The sequence below is a fragment of the Pinus tabuliformis genome, chromosome 9 (assembly GCF_031772625.1).
Source record: "Pinus tabuliformis cultivar Carrire ecotype Pingquan chromosome 9, CPIR1, whole genome shotgun sequence".
Classification (NCBI taxonomy): Eukaryota; Viridiplantae; Streptophyta; class Pinopsida; order Pinales; family Pinaceae; genus Pinus; species Pinus tabuliformis.
In genome coordinates, this window is record NC_142307.1 from 771,902,176 (window position 1) to 771,924,707 (window position 22,532).

At 40.4% G+C, this 22,532-nt stretch overlaps 1 protein-coding gene across 2 annotated transcripts in view; it reads left to right on the forward strand.

Moving 5' to 3' along the window:
* Positions 1-7,569: 7,569 nt before the first annotated feature.
* LOC149151001 (inositol-pentakisphosphate 2-kinase-like) overlaps positions 7,570-22,532 on the forward strand; it is a 153,490-nt gene continuing 138,527 nt past the window's right edge. For both annotated transcript variants that reach the window (XM_089440359.1, XM_089440358.1), the window contains exon 1: positions 7,570-7,611. The gene's annotated coding sequence lies outside the window, so the exon portion shown is untranslated. The remainder of the gene's footprint in view (positions 7,612-22,532) is intronic.

Below are 22,532 nucleotides of genomic sequence, written 5' to 3' on the forward strand. Positions count from 1 at the left end.
GATTCCACCCATGTTGAGAAATAGGATAACTAATCATACAGGGGAGAACATCTTCGACCCTAGAATCTCATTGGGAAGCTCATTCTCAACTTGGAATCTGCACGTTTCAACCTAATCCTATTGCCTACCCATTTTCCCATTAATGACCCTCAATAGTTATGTGGTAGAACACTTGCATCATAATTGACTTGGGTTGTACACCCTAAGTACACTCTCAACCCATTTCCCAAACAAGGAGCGACATTACCAACATGCCTTGCTTGAGGGTATGATGCTAACTGGGGTATACTCTGCATAAACCAGATAGTCTAATGACTCATACAAAATGTAATATGCCCAAGAAGGGTCCTTCATACATGACATTGACTCTTTTTTACTTTTATGACTAGATGACAAATCCTAAAGGTTCACAATGGGAGCCATCACTAAAAAATCCCTTGCTCATGAAACCCACGAGACAAGAATTACAGTAATAATTTTATTTTTCTTCTTTACATAAATTCATAAGTACACATGTCATTATGAAGACTGAACCTAGTTACACTTTTCAACACTCCCTCTTAACTAGGGAGGTATTCGTAATGGTACTTGTTCATTCTCAATCTGAAGAATTTTCATAATAAGAGTTAGTCCTCAGATTGGTAACCCATCTGTATAGCATCATCTCAACCAACATTGTCACATAGCAAGGCCTTGGCTAACAACTTTATCTCTCCAAAAGATCTAAGCTCAATGTGTGGCGAGACCAATGATATATAGACACCCTCATCATTGTCTCTCTCGGAAGATACCCCACTCGGGTTCTCAGCATGTGTTCCACCAGGACTATTCTTATCTTGGATTCCCAGTCCTCAAAGAATATCGATCCTCTATGACTACTCTTGTCTTGGATGCCCTAACAAATCCTCAAAGAGCATCAAATGTCAGATGTTTACCCAATCCTTCATTTTGTCTTCCCAAGTGAAAACAAGAATGATGTTTCTATCTCTCCCTCTCAATTAGGGAGGACATATCTATTCCAATATAGGAATGTACTCATCCCTACAGAAGGAATGTACCTAAGCTCCCTCTTGGCTTAGGAATTTCCAAGTTTGTTCCAAGTAAGAAACTTGTTTCCAGACTCCCTCTTAATTAGGGACCTACAACAACTCCTTAGGTGGAGATGATGGGACAGCTAGATTCTTGAGGAACTCCTCTTCACGATGTCATGAACTTCTTTTTGTTATCTAGGAGTCTTCATGTTTTGGACTTCTACACATGGAACAAACCATCCATCACTTTCATCCATGATTCATCCATGTCATCATTGGAAAGTGATCCATCAATCCATATCTGGCCTTCCTTCATGCCATGTTGCTTTCTTCATGCCATGTTTACTTAAGGATATTTCATCCTACTACATGTGCATCGGTGGTGGAAGACATCCATAGATATTCCCTTGGCAACCCTACATAAACCCATCCAGATATTTGTTCAAAAATAAAGGAATGAACATTAAAATCAACATTACCTTTGTGATGGTCTTTCATCATGACATATTCTAGTTTGCATCAGCATCCTGCATACATATCAACACATCTCCCAAAGATATATATTGTCAAGGGTCTCTTTCTTTTTTAGACTCCATCAGAGTATTCATATCTTCCATGGAGATTTTCTAGTCAAATATTCTTGGTCTTTCAGTTGTTGATTGCCTTTGTCATGGTTGTAGATTCCATGATCTCTTCCTTCCTTTCTTCACACATTTCATTTTCGGGAGCTTCCAATCAGAGTTCCTCAATTATAGTCAGCCACCTCATACTTCACATGAGGACATATTATGTTGATTTCATCTAGTGAATATGTGACCCATGCATTATTGCATTCCTATGAAGGAGGAGATCCTTCCTTTGATTATGCTCTCAAGATAGAGCAGTGATCCATGTTACCTGCAACCATATGAACTGACTCTGCAATAGTGAATGTAAGCATACATACCTCATATTTCCTTTGGGTCATCCATACTTCATACAACAACTTCCTTGATTGAAAGAGCTTCAATCCCTTGATTTTCTTCACTTTTATGTCATCATATCATCATCCCATGAATTCCACAGGTTTGGAATTCTTGATGAAACACTTGCTTCCCCTCATGATTAGTGAACCTTTCAATGAAGATTCCATCAGAGAATCTTGAGGATCTAAAGTATCCCCATTAGCAGATGTTTCCTTTTGACAAATGTATGATGAACCTTGTACTAGATGACCTTGCCACTTGTGTTTTCAATGAGATTCCCAAGAGCTATATCTTTGACTTCCATAGATTCTAACCATCTTTCATGTTTCTCTATGATGATGTCCTGAGCTTTTGCTTCCAATGCTTCTATGATGCCTTGATGCATCCCATTTAGTGAATCATGATAGCCATATCTTAAAATAGAAGACTTAGGAACTTGAAAAGAACTTAGTTGAGGAAGACTATCTCAGTCATAGTAAAGATCTCTTACTTCCTCTATCTTAGATTTCTTCTTTTTATCTTCCTCCACTTCTTCGGTGATATGAGCTTCTTCTCTTCCTCTTTTTTTATTGTCCTTCTTGATCTTAGGACAATCTCTTTTGTAGTGTCCATATTCTTGACACATATAGCATTGGAGCTTAGCCATGTTCCTTTTTATTTTTTCTGAGAATCAAACTTCCCAAATTTTCCTTTTCTTCTTGTCATTGTAGCTTAAGCTTGATTTTGCTCACCTACTCCCAGATTAGATTTGAACTTTAGTCTATATTCTTCAATCTTTCACAATGACCATATATCCTGGAATGGAGTAGCTTCTTTCTTCCCATAAATACTTGAAGTGAATTTACCCCACTCTTTTGGTAGTGCATTTAATACAACTGTAGTCATTTCTCTATCGGACATGATTTCTCCCAGATCTTTTAGTTGATCCCGGATCTCAGATATCCTCATAAAGTATGAGGCTATTCTATCTTCCCTTGATATCTTTAGTTTGTAGAGTTCTTGCCTTAATGAGATGACTTCTCCAGTAGTGCTTACAAAATACAACTCCGATAGTTTGTCATAGATTTCTTTTGAAGTTTCGAGTTTGGATACATATGGGATGAGGGGATCCTTGATGGATTCTATGAGAATACTTTGAGCCTTAATTTCCCCTTTCATATACTTTGCAATATCTTGAGAATCTTCCTTTCTTGGTTTAGTGATAGATCCTTTGACATGTTCCATAACCTCATTTTCAATATGATTTAGATCTGTCATTTTCTTCCATGCAAGATAGTTTGAAGCCCCAACCAATTTGTTGCTTTCTTTGCAAAAAGACATCTTGACATATTTAGATGTGGACATAAATATACTTACTTGATAGGATGCTCCTTCTTCTTGTTGCTTCCTTGATGTTGATGATGATATAGAGGATATAAAACTTCTCTTTGTTGAAGGTAGTTTTCTTCAATAATGATTCTTGATCTCACAGAGAGGGAGATCCCTTTTGATGGTGAAGCCTTACTGATGAGGATCAATAATGACTTCTTCATGATGTCTTCGATGGGAGGAATCTAGGGTTTTGATGCTTTCTTGTAGATCATGAATTCACTTCGATATCCTTCAAATTGTTTTGATGTCCTTCTCAAGATTTGATCCTTGAGTGTCCCTTTATAAGATTCCCTTCCTTGACTTTGTCACGTTAGCTTAGATACCATGTTGAGAAATCCAGGGCATAACAATTATGTGATTTATCTTCTATTAGTAACTGCTTGTGAGTCCTTTTTACTTCTTTAGATTATGATCTTCTTTTAATTAGGTTATTAGTGCTCTTCTTCATCAAACTACTACCAATGCCTAAACCATAAAGATATAAGAGACACATAATATAGGCTATCAACCAAGGCCAAAAGCTCTCACTCTTTGAGAGGAAAGCCCGAACAAATTCTTCTACTTATAGAGATTCCAATTGATGAATACCAAGACCAAGACCCTTGACCTATTTGCCACTCCAAGACCAAGACACAAAGTTCCCTTGATGAATTCCTTCTTCCTTGAGTCAACGATAGTCAACCTTCTGCTTTTTCCTTCTTCTCGACTTCTCTTCAACTTCGACTGCTTCAGACCTTTACTAGTTTCGACCTCCTTGAATTAGGCCTTCTTTGCATGGTGATTCCTTCTAGCTTCCCTCAACTTCCTCTTAACCTTTCCCTACTACCAACTCGACTGCTCAAGGGGACTGTAATTCTTCTCGGTTCCTTTTACTGCAATCGAACTCTTACTTTCTCACATGTGTAGGGGAAATAGACCTAAAAATATACTTGAAAAGGAGCTCGGTTTATATATATATATATATATATATATTGATAATATGCTTCCCTTACAAACTTCATACTTTTTCCTGTTTCATACCTTCACCAAAATTATGTTATGAAATGGAGACGAATTGCCCTATATATAGTTTTTGTAGCCTCATAATGAGCTGAGATAACTGCAAGTTGGGCTGACGTGTCATTTGATGGAGATATAATTATCCTTCTTGAAGTTGACTTGAGGAGGAGACTTTGCTTGGTCTTGGAGGGCTATTTATACTTGTCTAATGACTCATACAAAATGTAATATGCCCAAGAAGGGTCCTTCATACATGACATTGACTATTTTTGACTTTTATGACAAGATGACAAATCCTAAAGGCTCACAATGGGAGCCATCACTAAAAATGAAATTCCTTGCTCATGAAACCCATGAGACAAGCATTACAATAATAATTCTATTTTTCTTCTTTACATCAATTCATAAAAATCACAATTACACAAGTCATTATGAAGACATAACCTAGTTACACTTTTCAACACTATGGCCCATTTATTCATCATCCTTAATTAAACTAGCTAATTGTGGTCCCTTTTTATAATGAGGTTCAACCACTTACAATCATAATTTATGCAGGTAACCACTTATGGGCTTTATTTACTAAACTTACCAATTGTGGTCCCCCTTTTATATCAGATTATGCCCTTGGGTACCCCATATTATCCACCCCTAGGTATATTGCAAAAGATTTGTCACAATTAGAATAAAAATGAACGTGGCTTCATTTTCCATATAATGCTCAAAGAAATCAAATTGAAGAGTGTAATCATTAAATCCATTGACAATACTTTTGTTTTTCAAAGCTAATAGGCATTTCTCACCTATATGGTCCAATCTTGGTGCCATGTCATTGTATTCTATGTTGTAACTTGCTTTCTGAAGCAAGATATTCCTTAGGAGGTTCATATTCTTAAGCTATAGAGATTATATATCTACTATTACAGTCAATAACACACACATGAGATTGGAACAAAGTTCGTACACAAACACCCTCTTATAATACCATCGTTCCTCAAGCCGTCTTAGACCGTATGTTAGAGAAAAAAACCTACACGTTGCATCATTAAGTCTACTTACTCATAGTAAGTTTCATGCTAGGTCCGAAATGTGCAAAACTCCACTAATCTCCTTTACTTTGGCATCACAGAATCTTATCAAGACTCTACCATGGCCTACTATGCTAAGAGGAGAGCCATCATCATCAAGGTATACCATCCCACCATCAAATTGCTCATACACATATAAAAGCTAATGCTGATGGGAAGTGATATGGAAGGCAGCTTTAGAGTCTACCAACTATGCTCTCTACATCCCATGAGTTATCAAAGCTATAACAAATGCATCTCCACCATCCTCTTGAGAATGTTTTTCAGATTCATCATCATAATCATTATTTTCTTTATTATTCTTCTTCTTCCCTTCCTTACAATCCATTTTGTAATGTCCTACCTTGCTACAATTCCAACATTTTGCCTTGGATTTTCCAAGAGACTTATGTCTCCTAAAGGATTTGGATCTCTCCTTTTCTCTTCTTGCCTTTCTCATTCAATCTCCACAAAGGCCTCATTGGTGGATTCAAAAGCTTTCCACCTGAATTCCTCTGAGTAAAGCAACCACAATATCATTGAGCATTAATGTGTTTATAACGCTTTGAATGGGCATTACCAGGTGGTCTCATGAATGTCGCAAAGAACACAAAAGTGTCATACAAGGATCCTCATCATACATCTTCAGTCCAACTAAGATCAACTAAGTCACAATAGAATTAAATGCATTTAGGGCTTGTAAAAAATTCTACTAATACTAAGAAGTGTTAAAATTTGAAAATAACTCTACATGCTTAAATAACATTTTAGACCCAACCAAAATTATTAAATGTGTTTTGATTGGGATGTCAAATGTTTCACATTATGCAGAAATAAAATTGATAAAAAATTATACCATTTCTTTCACCACTTATGATTGCAACTAGAAATGAATGGGTTATTTATTTTGAGGATAGCCTAATTAATAAAAGAAATGACTCTTTTGAGAGTAAATGTGATGGAAATAGATTTTTAGAATGATAAATTTAAGTTATTTAATGTGTAGAATTAAATTACCAAAAATGTTTTTAAAAAGACTAAATATATTTAAGCATTCAAAAACATATTTTCAACCAGGAAAAATTACAATCTCAACCAAAAGAAATTGTATCATACACAAAATTCTAAAGTTAATGACCATTTCATCTAACAATTAATTAGATTTACAATTTTTTTGATATTGAGAGACTTATAATAGAAATGAGGGAAAGATGGGTTATTTTCCTTATGGTTTTATTAATATTGTTTTCCACTGTAAAAATATGGGTTATTTTCCTGGTAACTTATGGTCATGAGAGAAAGATGCGTTAGTTTCCTTATGGTTTTATTGATATTCATTTTCCATGAGAGAGAGATGCGTTATTTTCCTTATGGTTTTATTGATATTCATTTTCCATGGTAATAAAGATGGGTTATTTTCCTGGTAACATTTTCCTTGTAACTTATATGAGACGAGAAAATAGATTTTCGCTTCCACAAATCTAGGTCATTCAAATACGATATGACTGCCATGCCAGCTCGTAAATTTACACACTCCAGGCTTCAATAGTGCAACGTGGTCAATCACGGTTGTCGACTGGAGCGGCTGACAATTGCATTAACCCAGCTATATATATATATATCCTATCCTGCGCCAACTTACTGTCAGAAATATATCTTTTCGCCTGCATTCACGTACCATCCATAACTGTAAGTTTTAATTTGTTGAGCCTGTAATTACCATCTATTACTGTTTTCGCCTGCATTCACGTGCCATCCATAACTGTAAGATTTAATTTGTTTGAGGCTGTAAGCGATTCATGGCAATGGGGAAGGGTTATTCACTACTTTGCCCATTCTTTTTTGTTTTACTCATTCGCGTTTTGCAAGCTTGTCATCATGAGTGGGATGAAGCTACTTTGTTGGCTGTCAAAACATCAAAATCGAGCTCCATGGTGCCCCGAGAAGCTTATAGAATAGCGTATAGCTCCTTGGTGCCCCGAGAAGCTTATAGAACAGCGTATCATTTTCAGCCCGTTAAACATTGGATGAATGGTATATAATTTTATTTGTTTTGTATGTTTTTATTTTTTCCATCTGCAGAAATTTTAATCATGAACTTGGGATTTCCTGTCACTAATGTGTCTGATTGCGCGTGCGTGATGGGCGTTGCGGCAAATTACTCTCAAGATCCAAATGGTTAGTATTACAAATGAATTTCAATATAATGTCCAATGGTCGTTTTCAGTGGTCGTGTAAATGAAAGTTGTGTTTAACCTTATCATCTCACTGTTTTCCCTTGGATTTGATGAAAATATGTGTCCATTTTTTGCAGTAGAAAAAAACAGAACATTCATATATTAAATAGAGAATGTTTTACATATGCTTCGGTCTTTATCTATGCTATATTCCGCACTGATGTCTAATAACTACTCTGGAGCGCTACATAACCTACTATGCAGACAAAAAACCCTGTCTCTCAGAGAGGTAAATATGATGACAATACTCTGGAAAGACTACAATATCTGTAATACGGAAGGGATGAGCCAGAAAGGATAATAGCGTGCAGAAGTATCAGATGACAAAAGCAAAACTGTAAGGAAGCAGAGATTAAATTTTGAACTTCTCCTGTCCACAAATCGATCCATTATCTAGCATTTCGAAAAACATATGCCCGGATGCAGAGACACGCCACGCTTTGATAGAATATCGGCATCGTTGTTCTGCTCATGAAAGACATGTTGAAAGGTGACCTCAATAAAAGTTGCCTTCAGCTCGGAGATCATCTGTATCCAATTGCAAAGAGATGGTACCTCAAAAGCATGCCGTCCCTGAACCCACTGGATCACTGAGAGATAATCCCCAATGATCAGGAATTTGTCTAAGCCCAGCCACTTAGAGCATTGAAGGGCTCTCCATAATGCTAACAATTCTGCCCGACAATTGTCCCCAAAGCCACCAGACCAATGAAATCGATATTGAACAATGGGATTGAGTTGGAGAAACACTCCACAACTGCAAAGACCACTAGAGGAGGCACCATCAAAGTAGCAAATCGGAAATCTGCAGTCCAAGTCAACAATCGAAATTGATCTGGATGTAGCTTTGGGAACCGAAGGACCTACTTCCATGAAATATGCCACAATCCTCAGGGAAGCCGCCTTTGTGTATGGAGAAATGCCTTCAAAAATAAGTTTATTTCAAGATCTTCAAATACCCCACATGACATATAAATATTAAATACCCCACATGACATATAGAGGAACTGCCCTGTAGGCCTTAGCTTGGAGAGTCTAGGACCTAGTGCAGGCATGGATGGAGGAGCGATTTGTATGAACATTGACACATAGAAGAAGAGGAACCTTGGTCCAAATGGCAACAGCGAAGGGGCAATGTAGAAATAGGTGGAAGCAGTCCTCAGAATCAATCTTGCAAAGGGAACATCTAGTAGGGTTCACGAATCCTTTCTTCAGCGGAATGTCCCAAGTTTTTGTTAACCAGAATGCGTAGTGTTTTTATATATATAAATCGCGCCCGTTCGCTTGCAAAATCAAGATTTTACATCATATTTTCGAGCCTGCTAAGAGCTTCTAAGACATCAATTGTTCCCCATCCCTTCCTTGAGAGTTTTCCCATGCTTCCTACAAAAAATTCTCGTTTCTGGTAGCCTATGGCTATACATTCGACAGAACTGTAATAGTAAATATATAAATTTATAATTTGCCATATAAAAACATTTTTCATAAACTGAGTGAGAGAACAGACTACTCCTCCATCGGCATTGGACTGTTAAGATCCAATCCAGTGAATTCTTCTTCATTGCTCTGACTGTTCTCCTCCATCTTGACCTTTAGTTTCTCAATTTGCTGACACAACGCATCCACCTCATTTTCCAATTGTCGGATGCATTCCTTCTTTTTGAGCTGCAACTCATGCATGGCCAGAGCCTCCTTTTGCTGTTGATGGATACATCGATGTAGAATAGCCAGACCTTCCCGAATCTCCAAATGTTCCTGCACACAGTCCTTACAGGCATTCCTATTGCTGCCACCTTCCCGAGCTTTGCCCTCCCTTGACCTTGCTGTCCTAGGCCTGCGACAGCCCTAGGAATCGGATAGAGAGCTGTCCTTTGCTGAATTTCTGTGCAAGCTCATGATATTTTCTAGTATGCCACAGACCCCCAACTCTAGAATATTTTCAACACTTAGCCCAGAGCTCACAATGTTCTACTCCAACTCCCCCACTTGACTCTGCTTATCTACATAATTCTCGACCTCATTCAGACAACCAACACTATACAAATCAACACACAAGTTCCCCTTGCAACAACAAACTCCTCCAGAGACCCCCCTGAAGGCCAGTGCTTTGACCCAAAACCCGCAACAAATGCTTAGTGACCCCAGCTTCAGCGGCTGGGCCTTCGCAGAGACCACTTGAGCAAAGATTAACCATAAACCATAACAACATATCAAATTGTTACTCCTTAAATAGAAGGTGCAGGTTTGGATTTTGATGCAGTACTGGAGATTGGTACTCATGGAGCTGAGATCCCAATGCTCCTCCTTAATTTCCCATCTATCCACCATAATTTCCCATCTCTTCTCCTCGTCCTTCATCCTAACCCACGCCTTCCTCCCACGCATGGCCAGAGCAATTATGAGCAGAGGGATTAAATGTTTCTCACACTCTCCCATTAACTTACCATCTCCTATGCTGGATTGCTGACCTTTGCAACAGATTCTATGTCGTGGGGGCTGGGTTCTCACGCTGTGAGATCTCCCTAACCCAAGTGTAGTACCATCGTGAAGGATGCAGACACGTTGCTGCAACGAGCTGAGACAACCATTGCCACGAGGCGCAAGGACAGGCCGGGCCAAGTAAAGGCTGATGCGACAGGGACCGAGGAGCAGGAGGCTGAATGTAAAGGAGAAGGGGGCCATAACGAAATGGAGAGGAGGAGGAACGAAAAGGATGGGAGGCATAACGAGATGAGAGGAAGAAGGGTGACGGGGGTTAGGGAGAAGAGGTGATAAAGGAGAAGAGGGGAGGGGGAGGAAGGGACGAGGGGGGGAAATATAGGGAGGAAATGGAGCAAGGGGGGGTAAGGAGAGATAATGTGCGACTAACCTTGAAATTTCCAATTTGTTTTTCCTTTCTAACCTCTTGGATGAGCCAAGAATGCCATCCTCAGACCAATAATTGGATCCCATGACTAAGATTAGGGAATGCATGTCGTTTCCTCTACCTCATTCACTATACTTCTTTCTGCATTCAACTGACAAACCAAATTTTCTTGCTTATCTGCTTCCTGGTTATTCCCTCTTAGGATGTGAAAGAACGACACCAAATCAAAGAAGGGAATCATCCCTTGGGATCTCTTAATAATTTGATTTAGGTTCATGTTATTTGCTGATGAATTATAATTCATATGCTTTATGATCAACATTGAGTCTCCTAAGACTTGAATCTTTTTGATGCCCTTTTTTTGAGCCAAGGTTATCTGAAAATGACCCTATGAGTGATCTCAGTTAAAGATTTATTAAATGAAGGTATTACAGACTCATGTGCTGGTGTGTGTCTATGTTATTTAGGCAACGGATCGATCAAATTGCAAATACACAGACACTTGAAATGGAAAACAATAGAGAAATACAGTAAGCAAATATAAGAACACAAGAATTTAATAAGGAGTTCACCCTATCCTCCAGGGCTACATCTCTGGTCCAGCTCTCAGTGGTGGCCTTCTTTTATTGTGTCTTAAAGCAGAGAATTACAATGAAGGAGCTCAATGTGAGTCTCCTGAAACAAAATTTGCTTGGTAGGGTGGTTCTTGGATTCCCCAAGCCACTAGAGTGCACAGACTCTTTTCCTCACTAGCTCTTCGACCTCTCTAGTCTTTAATGGAAGGAGCCTAATGTGGTGCTCAGTCCTGACAGATCCCCTCAGGGATGGCTTGAATCTCTCAAGCTCTCTGGTACTCGACGCTGCCTTTGGTCAGCTCGACCCTCTGTCTTCTTTCTGCTTTTTGCTTCACTGTCTTTTCTTTGTTTTCTCTGTCTTCTTTCCTTTCTTCTCTTTCTCCGTCTTCTGTCTTCCGGTGTCTTCTGCTTTGTCTGTTCATGGCTTTAAAGCCATTCGATCTCATGGCTGTTCGATTCCCCTTCCACCTCCGTCAGATTGCCTGCTACAGCTTCGCTTGGAGTTCCCTGTCTTGGCGTCATCATCAGGCTCACAGGGAGTGGCCACTTGTCCTCTTGCAACTGCGCCAGCTTGCTTCGTCGGTTCGGTTTTTCAGTTACGTCGTGGAATGAGTCATTTGCCACCTTGGCGGTCAAATCGGACATCAAATTCTTATAGATCGTGGCTTAATCCCCTGTCGATTCCAGCTTTCCCATCGGGCGCAATCTCAGCCGTTAGATCTGGATCCCCCAGATCCGACGCCATTCGCTCGTTTTGCGCGGTTGACTTGCTCGACCATTAGCACGCGATGAGCGGCGATTTTCTCTCTCCTCCGCTTGCCACGCGTCGGGTGTTGAGTGGAATCGCTCCTTTTTCGCCAAAACTGCTTACCACCCAAGGGTGCCCCTGATAAATACCGCTGGTTTTTGGAGCGCGGGTCCCGCCTTTGCCTTTAGCCTTTTTCCCCATGGTTTTCTCGGCTCTCATGTGACTGAGTGCTCGGGCCTCTCCTTCTCAAGGGGTTTTGCCCAACGATGCGCAATTAGCGCTAATCGTGCATCAAAAAATGCCTCCTTTTCCCGATCCGGGCTTCCCAGGGGCTAGTTTCGCCTCCTACGCAGTCTCCATGGGCCTCGGTCAGCGCGCTTTGACCGAGGTCCTCGTCATTCCACGCTGGCTGCTAACTGCCACTATTTAGAGGTGTTTCTGATCGTTGCTCTTAATTCTTTGAAGCCTGTCCCGACTTGATACAGTCATGGTTCTTTGATAACTCTTCTTGGATCCAATTCGGATCACGACCTTCCCATTGAAAAAGCTTTTGGACCACCAAAAGTTGGTTTTCAAGCATCGACTAAGTGAGGGTACTGTTGTCTCACTTGTCCAATCTCAATCCACTTTGCACTGCTTGACTTTGAACCTTTGAGCCCTACTCTGAGGTACTCAACATCTCCCTTGTGCATTGTTCTCACCTTCCTGTCCAACACTGTGTCCTCCTGCAATTCATTAAGATATTCAAGTAGTAGGTCATCAATAGAAGGCAATTGACTCTGCTCTTCAGGATCCTCAATCATTGAAGGTTCAAACAATCTCAAGCACTTTTCATTTACGACTGAGTAGATGTGCATGTAAGCTGGTAGATCAAGGCGAAAAGCATTTTCACCAATCTTTTCAAGTATCTTGAAGGGTCCATACCTTCACCTTGCATCCTGTCCTTGCTGATATACAGCCAGACCTGGTCACCAATTTGGAAACTATGCTCCATCCGATGCTTGTCATGCCTAGCCTTGTATTTGGCTTGGCTCTTTTCCAGCTGTTCCTGTACTGCCTGGTGGATCTCCTGGATTTGTTCAATGAACCTATTTGCCTTGTCCACATCGCTATGTCCCTCAACTGTGGTATCTTTACCAAAGACAAAATCCAAAGGAGACCTTGGTGTGAAACCAAAACAGGTCTCAAAAGGAGATCTTTGTGTAGAAGAATGTTTTGCTCTGTTGTAAGCATGCTGCACATAACACAAATGTTCATCCCAAAGCTTAGGATGTTTGTTGCAATATCCTCTGAGTAACTGGATCACTGTCCTGTTAACTACTTCTGTCTGGCCATCAGTTTGTGGATGAAAAGCTGTGCTTTTCTTTAGTTTGGTGTCCATCAATTCCCACAGACTTGACCAAAACTTCCCCACAAATCAGGTGTCTCGATCAGATACAATGGAAGTGGGTAATCCAAAATGAACCCATACATGTTCAAAGAACAATTTTGCAGTTTGTTCAGTTGTAATCTGTTTATTACAAGGTATCAAAATACACATTTTGTTGAACCTATCCACAACAACATATAGATAATCATGACCTTTTCTAGATTTAGGCAGTCCCCCAATGAAATCCATGGAAACACTTTCCCAAGGGTGAGAAGGTACTGGTAATGGAGTGTACAAACCTAGTTTTCTGTTGCTGGGCTTGCTTTTAGCACACATAGTACACCCTCTTACATATATAGAAACTGTTTCATTCATTTTTGGCCAGTAACAAAATCTTTGTAGTTGTGCAATTGTTTTACTTACCCCAAAGTGACCTAATATCAGAGAAGTGTGTACTTCTCTAATTATCTTTACTCTCTCAGTTTGTGGAATGCAGAGTTTCCCACAATGGTATAAGAGTCGGTCCTTTACATGATAATCCAATTCTTCTACTCTTTTGCCTTGACTCAAAGTTGCATATACATCTCTAAAGTCTATATCTTGAGCATATTGTTCAATGTAGCTTTCATGTTGCACAAAATTATGCTTAAGTATAGTAGATGCATTTATAATGGGTCTAGATAACATGTTTGCAACTTTATTATGTATGCCCTTTCTATATCTGATGACTAAATGAAACTGTTGTAGAAAACCCATCCATCTGTAGTGTCTTGATTGCTGCAACTTAGTTTGGGAGTGTAGATATTGAAGTGGTTGATGATCAGTATGTATTACTGTCTCTTTGTCCATTAAGTAATGTTTCCACTTTTTCACACTCTGAACTAATGCATACAATTCTTTATCATATGTAGGATAGTTAACTACTGCAGGACTAAAAGTCTCAGAATGATAACATATGGGTTTACCGTGCTGTGTCAACACTGCTCCCATGGCATAGTCACTGGCATCTGTTTGGATCTCAAATGGTCTTTGCAAATCAGGGAGTGCTAGTACAGGTTCTGTACTAATCTTTTCTTTCAAGGTGTCGAAGGCTTTCTGATGTTTGCCTCCCCACTGAAACACTTTATTCAATCCTGTTAAAGCATGTAATGAGCTGCAATGGAGGAAAAATTAGAAATGAACTTCCTCCAATACAGTGCTGCTCCTAAGAAGCTTCTAACTTCTGTAGCAAACTTGGGTTTAGGGCAGTTTACAATGACTGCCACTTTAGAGGGATCTATTTTCAATTCACCACCCCCTACTATATGACCCAAATAATTTAGAGATGTTTTGCCAAATTCACATTTTGAGAGTTTAACATGAAGTTTTTCTCTTTTCAAAACATCTAATGTCTGCTTAACATGCTTTAAGTGCTCTTCCCACGTTTTACTAAAAATCAGAATGTCATTCAGATACACAATAGCAAAATCATCAAGAAAAGGTCTGAGTACATCATTCATTAATCTCATGAAAGTAGTAGGAGCATTAGTTAAGCCAAAAAGCATAACCAGCCACTCATACAATCCCTGCTTTGTTTTGAAAACAATCTTCCATGCATCTTGTTCTGCAACTCTGACCTGATGGTATCCACTGTGCAAGTCTAGCTTGGTGAAATAAACAACTTCCTTCAATTGATCTAAAAGATCATCTATGTGAGGAAGGGGATAACGATTTTTGATTGTTATCTTATTCAGTGCTCGGTAGTCAATGCACATTCTCCACGAGCCATCTTTCTTTCTCACCAAAACGATTGGTGACCCACATGGTGATGTGCTAGGCCTGATGAACCCCTTCTCGAGCAACTCCTGCACATGCTTCTTGATTTCAGCATTCTCTAAAGCAGACAACCTGTACATTCCAATGTTAGGCAATGGAACATCTTGCTGCAAAATAATATCATATACTATTTCCTTCTTGGGTGGCAGACCTTTAGGTTCTTGAAACAAGATATCATACTCTGAAACAACCTTGTCTACATCAGTCTGCTGTTTAGCATTACAACCCTCAAATACATTGGTTTTATCAGGTTTCTTTTCCTTTACAACCATCAGTAAGAATTGTTTGCATGAATTTATCATTTTTTTCATCTGCCCTGAGTTTATGAGAGTATAATTATTCTTGAGCTTATAAGCTCTTACAAAGTATTCGATTCCATCTTTAACAAGTAGATACTTGTTCTCAGCTCTATAGAAAACAACTTTCCTATTATACAAGTAAGGACTTCCTAAAACAATTCCACATATATCCAAAGGAATTATGTCTAACTCAACCTCATCTACAAATGCTGACCCAAAAGAAAACTTGAGTTTGCACTGTCTAGTCACTTGTAGTTGTGCTTTATCATTCAACCATCCTAATGGGTATGGTTTCTTGTGAGGTGTAGTTGCTAATCCCAATTTCTTTACAATGGCTTCAGAAAATAAATTTACTTGTGAGCCACTATCAAACAAAGTATCAATCTTTTGATATTTGGAAACAACTCGAATATGGAATTTTTCTCTCATTTTCTTCATCAATAACAGATTGAGCAGAATTACTAGTAGATGCCTCAGAATTCTTACCTTTTATACCTGTGGCTGCAATGGTTGTTTCATCTCCCGAGTCTGACCCCAAATCTTTCTGAATAGCTGCAGCAATCTTCTTCTTCTTGCCCTCGAACTTCTTAGGTCTTAGCTTTGGATGCAAAATCCAACAATGCTCATCATCATGCCCATCCTTTTTACAGTGAGTGCATGAAGCTTTGCTTTTCTGTGCAGTGTTAGCCTTCCTTGCTTTCCACTTTTGCTTTCTTTTCTCCTTGCTCTTGCTTGCAGTGGGTTGGGATGGTCCCCCAACTTCTAGATTTCCATTCTTTCCTCTAGCTTCTAGATGAGTAGCTTGTACAGATACCTCATCTATACTAGTGGGATTAAACATGAGGATGGTATGCCTCATGTCGTTGTGTAGACCACCAATGTACTTCAAAAGAGTCTCTTGTGAGTCCAATGATATTCCTAGAATCAATGCTCTCTTTCTAAATTCTTGAGTGTACCCTTGCACACTTTTCCCTTTCGACCGCCAAAGAGTTTGCCAACACATCATGGCTTGTTGCATTTGCCCTTTCGACCGCCGAAGAGTTTGCCAACACATCATGGCTTGTTGCATTTGCCCTTTCGACCGCCGAAGAGTTTTCCAACACATCATGGCTTGTTGCATGTAGGCCAATGGATAGAACTGCTTTTTGATTGCAGAAACAAATTCACTCCAGACAGAGATGGTCTTACCATGTCTTTTCATGTCAACTTGGGTTTTGCCTTCCCACCAAACCAAGGCAGTGCCTCCTAGGCGTAGGCTTGCCAGCTGAATCTTGCTCTTGTCTGAATCGATGTTCTGTACTCTGCAATAAACATCAATTTGTCTAATCCAATTGTCCAACTTCTCTGCATTTAACTCTCCATCATATATAGGCAAATCAAATTTAACATCTAGCTTGATTAAAGATGCCTTCTTGTTATGCACAGGGCTATTAGGAGGGGTGAGGAAGCTTTCCTCTTTCCCTTTTCCTTTGGAGTGGTCATGGAAGTGAGACTCATCTTCTTCTTTGTCTTGTTTAGAACCTAATGAATCTTCATCCTTATGCTTTCTAAAGTCCCTATACATTTCTTCTACCATGGACTTTATGGCTAGGAAACTTTCTATGAATTGAGGGTCTGGCCCCACAGAACCTTCCTCTGACATTGTCTTCCGAGGATAGACTCTCCCAATTTTAGGATTAGTTTCGACCAACTCTCCTTCTCCTAATTTGAGCTTTGATCTAGTGAGCATTCAACAACTAAACCAACACAAGCTTGTCTAACCTTACAGCCTAGAGCTCTGATACCACTTGATCTGAAAATCACCCTATGAGTGATCTCAGTTAAAGATTTATTAAATGAAGGTATTACAAACTCATGTGTTGGTGTGTGTCTATGTTATTTAGGCAACGGATCGATCAGATTGCAAATACACAAACACTTGAAATGGAAAACAACAGAGAAATACAGTAAGCAAATATAAGAACACAAGAATTTAATAAGGAGTTCACCCTATCCTCCAGGGCTACATCTCCGGTCCAGCTCTCAGTGGTGGCCTTCTTTTATTGTGTCTTAAAGCAGAGAATTACAATGAAGGAGCTCAATGTGAGTCTCCTGAAACAGAATTTGCTTGGCAGGGTGGTTCTTGGATTCCCCAAGCCACTAGAGTGCACAGACTCTTTTCCTCACTAGCTCTTCGACCTCTCTAGTCTTTAATCGAAGGAGCCTAATGTGGTGCTCAGTCCTGATAGATCCCCTCAGGGATGGCTTGAATCTCTCAAGCTCTCTGGTGCTCGACGCTGCCTTTGGTTAGCTCGACCCTCTGTCTTCTTTCTGCTTTTTGCTTCACTGTCTTTTCTTTGTTTCCTTTGTCTTCTTTCCTTTCTTCTCTTTCTCCGTCTTCTGTCTTTCGGTGTCTTCTGCTTTGTCTGTTCATGGCTTTAAAGCCATTCGATCTCATGGCTGTTCGATTCCCCTTCCACCTCCGTCGGATCGCCTGCTACAGCTTCGCTTGGAGTTCCCTGTTTCGGCATCATCATCAGGCTCACAAGGAGTGGCCACTTGTCCTCCTGCAACTGTGCCAGCTTGCTTCATTGGTTAGGTTTTTCAGTTACGTCGTGGAATGAGTCATTTGCCACCTTGGCGGTCAAATCGGACATCAAATTCTTATAGATCATGGCTTAATCCCCTGTCGATTTCAGCTTTCCCATCGGGCGCGATCTCAGCCGTTAGATCTGGATCCCCTAGATCTGACGCCATTCGCTCATTTCGCGCGGTTGACTTGCTCGACTGTTAGCGTGCGATGAGCGGCGGTTTTCTCTCTCCTCCGCTTGCCACGCGTCGGGCGCTGAGTGGAATCACTCCTTTTTTGCCAAAACTGCTTACCGCCCAAGGGTGCCCCCGATAAATACCACCGGTTTTTGGAGCGCAGGTCCCGCCTTTGCCTTTAGCCTTTTTCCCCACGGTTTTCCCGACTCTCATGCGACCGAGCGCTCAGGGCCTCTCCTTCTTGAGGGGTTTTGCTAATCGCACATCAAAAACTGCCTCCTTTTCCCGATCCGGGCTTCCCAGGGGCTAGTTTCACCTCCTGCGTAGTCTCCATGGGCCTCGGTCAGCGCGCTTTGACTGAGGTCCTCGTCGTTCCACGCTGGCTACTAATTGCCACTGTTTAGAGGTGTTTCTGATCGCTGCTCTTAATTCTTTGAAGCCTGTCCCGACCTGATACAGTCATGGTTCTCTGATAACTCTTCTTAGATCCAATTCGGATCACAAGGATAGTCCGAGAAACAAGCCATAAGCTTCAGCTTGATTTTTTTTCTTCCTACCCAGGCACCAAGCATATCTGCCTTCGATGTTTCCTTCGGGATTAATGAGAATCCCTCCCCTTCTTGCCACCCTAAGCAGAATGTCCCAAGTTAATATGCTGTTGTGGAGCACTAACCAAATGAGGCACTTGATTTTAATGGAACTTCCCAACCCCATAAATTTGTAGTACAGTCTGCATAGGAAAGTGGATGGATGTTGGAAGAAATATATTCGTACACTTCCTTTGTTGCAATCCTATCATTCATGATTCACCCACCCCACACTAGCTGATCCGGACACTAGAAGAAAGAGATACTTGCCTATGAGAGTAGACAACGGTATGCTTCCCATTCTTCTGCCAAGTCGTTCGAGATATTGAGTTGTCTAGCATGAGGCCACACCAAGATAGAAAATGGTGTACGGTAACCCATCTAAGGCTAGTCAAATTATGAACTCCCCGCTGGTTTAGAATATGAATTATGGGAACCGACAGTACATGGTAGCCTTGCTTTCCTTTGATGGCATCCCTTCCGACTTGTATATGTTGCCCATCACCTACCCACCACCGAAGGTTACTGCAGAGCCACAAAATTGCATGTCAAAGGCTACGCCATATATACAATGTACAAGAATTCGATGGCGCCCCAGCCTCAACCCACTCCTCTAGGCCTTGACTCTGAATGTATTTAGTGAACAGAATACTTTGCCATAGTCCTCTTTACCTGAATGCCCTCCACAGAGTTGTTGCCATGAGGGAAATATTGAACCTCCTGAGGTCTAGGATACCCCAACCGCCCATCTTGACAGGCCTGGAAATCATACTCAATCCCGTAAGATGTATCTTTCTGAAGGAGCCGACACCATACCAAATAAATTTGGCAATAATGGATTCAATATCATGAATTATAGACTGTGGGATGTGAAAGAGATGCCTCCAGAAAATAGGTAGTACTTGTAAAAACGCCTTAGTCATAATGACCTTGCCCCCCAACGATAACCATTTATGATCCCAACGTGTCAACATCTTCTTGAATTTGTTGACAATCCAATCCCAATCTTGTTTTTTGTAATTGGTGGGTTTTAAGAAGCATAAAAAATATTTGAAGCCCTCAGACATAGGGCGGATTTTAGTCCTGAATAATGTGGAAATCTTGAGAATCTCCGCTTAATCTCTATCATCCGAGACTAGCTTAGTCTTGGATTTGTTGATACACAGCCCGGAGGCTTTGCCAAATTTCTCAAGTGTCCTATGGAAAGAGGCACACTCTGAATTTTGTGCTGCTCCAGCGCATAAAATATCGTCCGCAAACATTAGGTGGGACAAATTGTAGTTTCTGGAGATCCCACAACCAGAAATAGTGCCAACTTCCTTCTTGGCAATGCTCTCTCTACTAAAAGCGTCCGTGACGAGAGTGAAGAGTAAAGGGGATAGTGCACAACCTTGTTTGAACCCCCTGTGTATCTTAAAAAATTGAGTAGGCTCTCCATTGAAGCTGTGGATATGCAGGCCATGATCCATTGTACACACCTATGCTTGAATCCAATTTTATACAAAATCATAGTGAGGAACTCCCAATCCACACAATCATATGCCTGGTTAAGATCGATTTTCATGAGACAAGATTTTATTTTCCTCATCTTGACCGAATGTATACATTCTTGTGTTATGGCAACAACATCCTGAATCCTCCTGTTAGACAAAAAACCAAACTGCTCCAAAGATATATGAGGAGAAATAATCTTTTTGACTCGGTTAGCAAGGAGTTTTGACATCATTTTATAAACAAAATTACACAAGGAGATCGACCTATAGTAAGAGAAAGAAAGAGATTTTGGTTTTTTAGGAATTAATGTAAGGAAGGTGGAGTTAATAGCACCTGGAATGTGCCCAGTATGTCTAACTGCCTCAGCCATGTTGACAAGCTCAGATCCCATCAACTCAAAGAAATGTAGGATGAAGTCAATGTGCCAACCATCAGGCCCTGGGCTCTTGTCTTTGGCCATCTCCTGTCTGGATCATCTCTTCTTCCGTGATTTGTTCATCCATCAGTGAAGTATCCTCATCATTGAACATCACAGGAAACAAGTTAACCAAATCCAATTTTTCTGCCATATATTCTCCCTCCCTTTCCATAAATTGATTTATGAAAAATCTATATGCCTCCTACTTAATGTCCTTGGTCGAAGTATGGGAGAATCCAGATTCGTCTTTTATGGTCCATGTCAAATTTAGTTGTTTCTTTTTGGATGTCGCCCTGTGAAAATTTTTTGTGTTCTTGTCTCTGCCCTTAATCCAAGCTATGCGACTTTTCTGCCTCCATTCCTCCTCCTGTAATTTGAGGACTTTTTCCTTTCTAGTCACCAGATTTAAAATTGCCCGATGTTGTTGTGCGGAAAAACAACCAGGGGCAATTGGGTCTATAAGTAGGGCAATTTCGGTTTCAATAGAGCGCAACTCCTGTCTGAGTGCATTTTGGCAATTATGTACCCAAGTTTTGACTGTTGACTTCAACCTCCTTAATTTGTACATGATTAGCCCTATGGGATCATCATATGCCAAGGGATTCAGAGAGGTCCAAGATTGATGAACCAACACCTAAAACTCAAGTTCATTAACCCATATGTGGTTGAATTTAAAGGGAATGTTCTAATTCATCCTGCCATTCCAAAAGGGTAGCATCATGGTCTGAAATGTCAGAAAATGAAGTCTAGGATTTAATTTTGATCATCCTTTGACATAATGATAAGAGTGCATCCACAAAGAACCTGTCTCATTTTGCGATGTCCTCCTCCCCTATTTTACCATTTTGCCAAGTCGGGCATAAGGGGACAAGAACAATGTCTATGAGGGCCTTTCGGTTGAACAAATCATTGAGGAAGGTAGATAGCGAATCCAATTTAGTCCCAAGTGTAGCATCATGGTTTGAAATGTCAGAGAATGAAGTCAAGGATTTAATTTTGTTCATCCTTTGACATAAGAGTGCATCCACAAAGAACCTGTCTAATCGTTTTGCGATGTCCTCCTCCCCTGTTTTACCATTTCGCCAAGTCGGGCATAAGGGGACAAGAACAATGTCTCTGAGGGCCTTTAAGCTGAACAAATCATTGAGGAAGGTAGATAGCGAATCCAATTTAGTCCCAAGTCCCTAGCACTTGCCCACCTCCAAGGTAGAGTTTAGATCCCCTGCAATGATCAATGGATGGATATCCAAGATGCTAGAAGAGTCCATCAATTCCCAAAAACATTTGCGATTGTTGTATGGGGCATATATATTCATAATAGAGAATCTGTGTCTCCATCCCTTGCAATAACTAGACAATTTAATACATGCATAGGTCCTGTATGCCTAGAAGGAGAAATATACAGGGTTCCAGATCGCAGCAAGACCCCCTAAATATCCCTTTGAGCTTATAGCGCAATTGTGCTATGTAGGACAGATCTTGAGCAGCATCTCCAGGGCCTTCTCCTTTGACATCATAGTTTCCTAAAGCAATAAGATAGACAAGCCATTTGTAGTTATACAATATTTAAGGGATCAAAAAGTTTGGGCTGATCCTAGGCCCCTAATGTTTAAGGACATTACTCTCACTAAGGAACAATTGAACCAGGATATGCTGCTCTAAGGTCCCGGGAAGGTGTTTCCTCCATAAATTCAATTGATCCATTGGAAGGTCCTAGATCAAATGTTGGGTACAACATCTCTTCTATTGCTTCAGAGAACCGAGAGTTTAGTTCGTTCCCTATGTCCCCACATAGGGAAAGATTTTTATACTTAGTCTCCTTTTTCTTTTTTCGGCCAGGCTCAATTTTCTTCGATCTCCCAGTGGCCTTAGGGTCCAAATTATGTGATGAAAATTTCTTAATTGTCATTGCTTCAAGGCCTAGTCTAGGATTTCTAGACAACGTC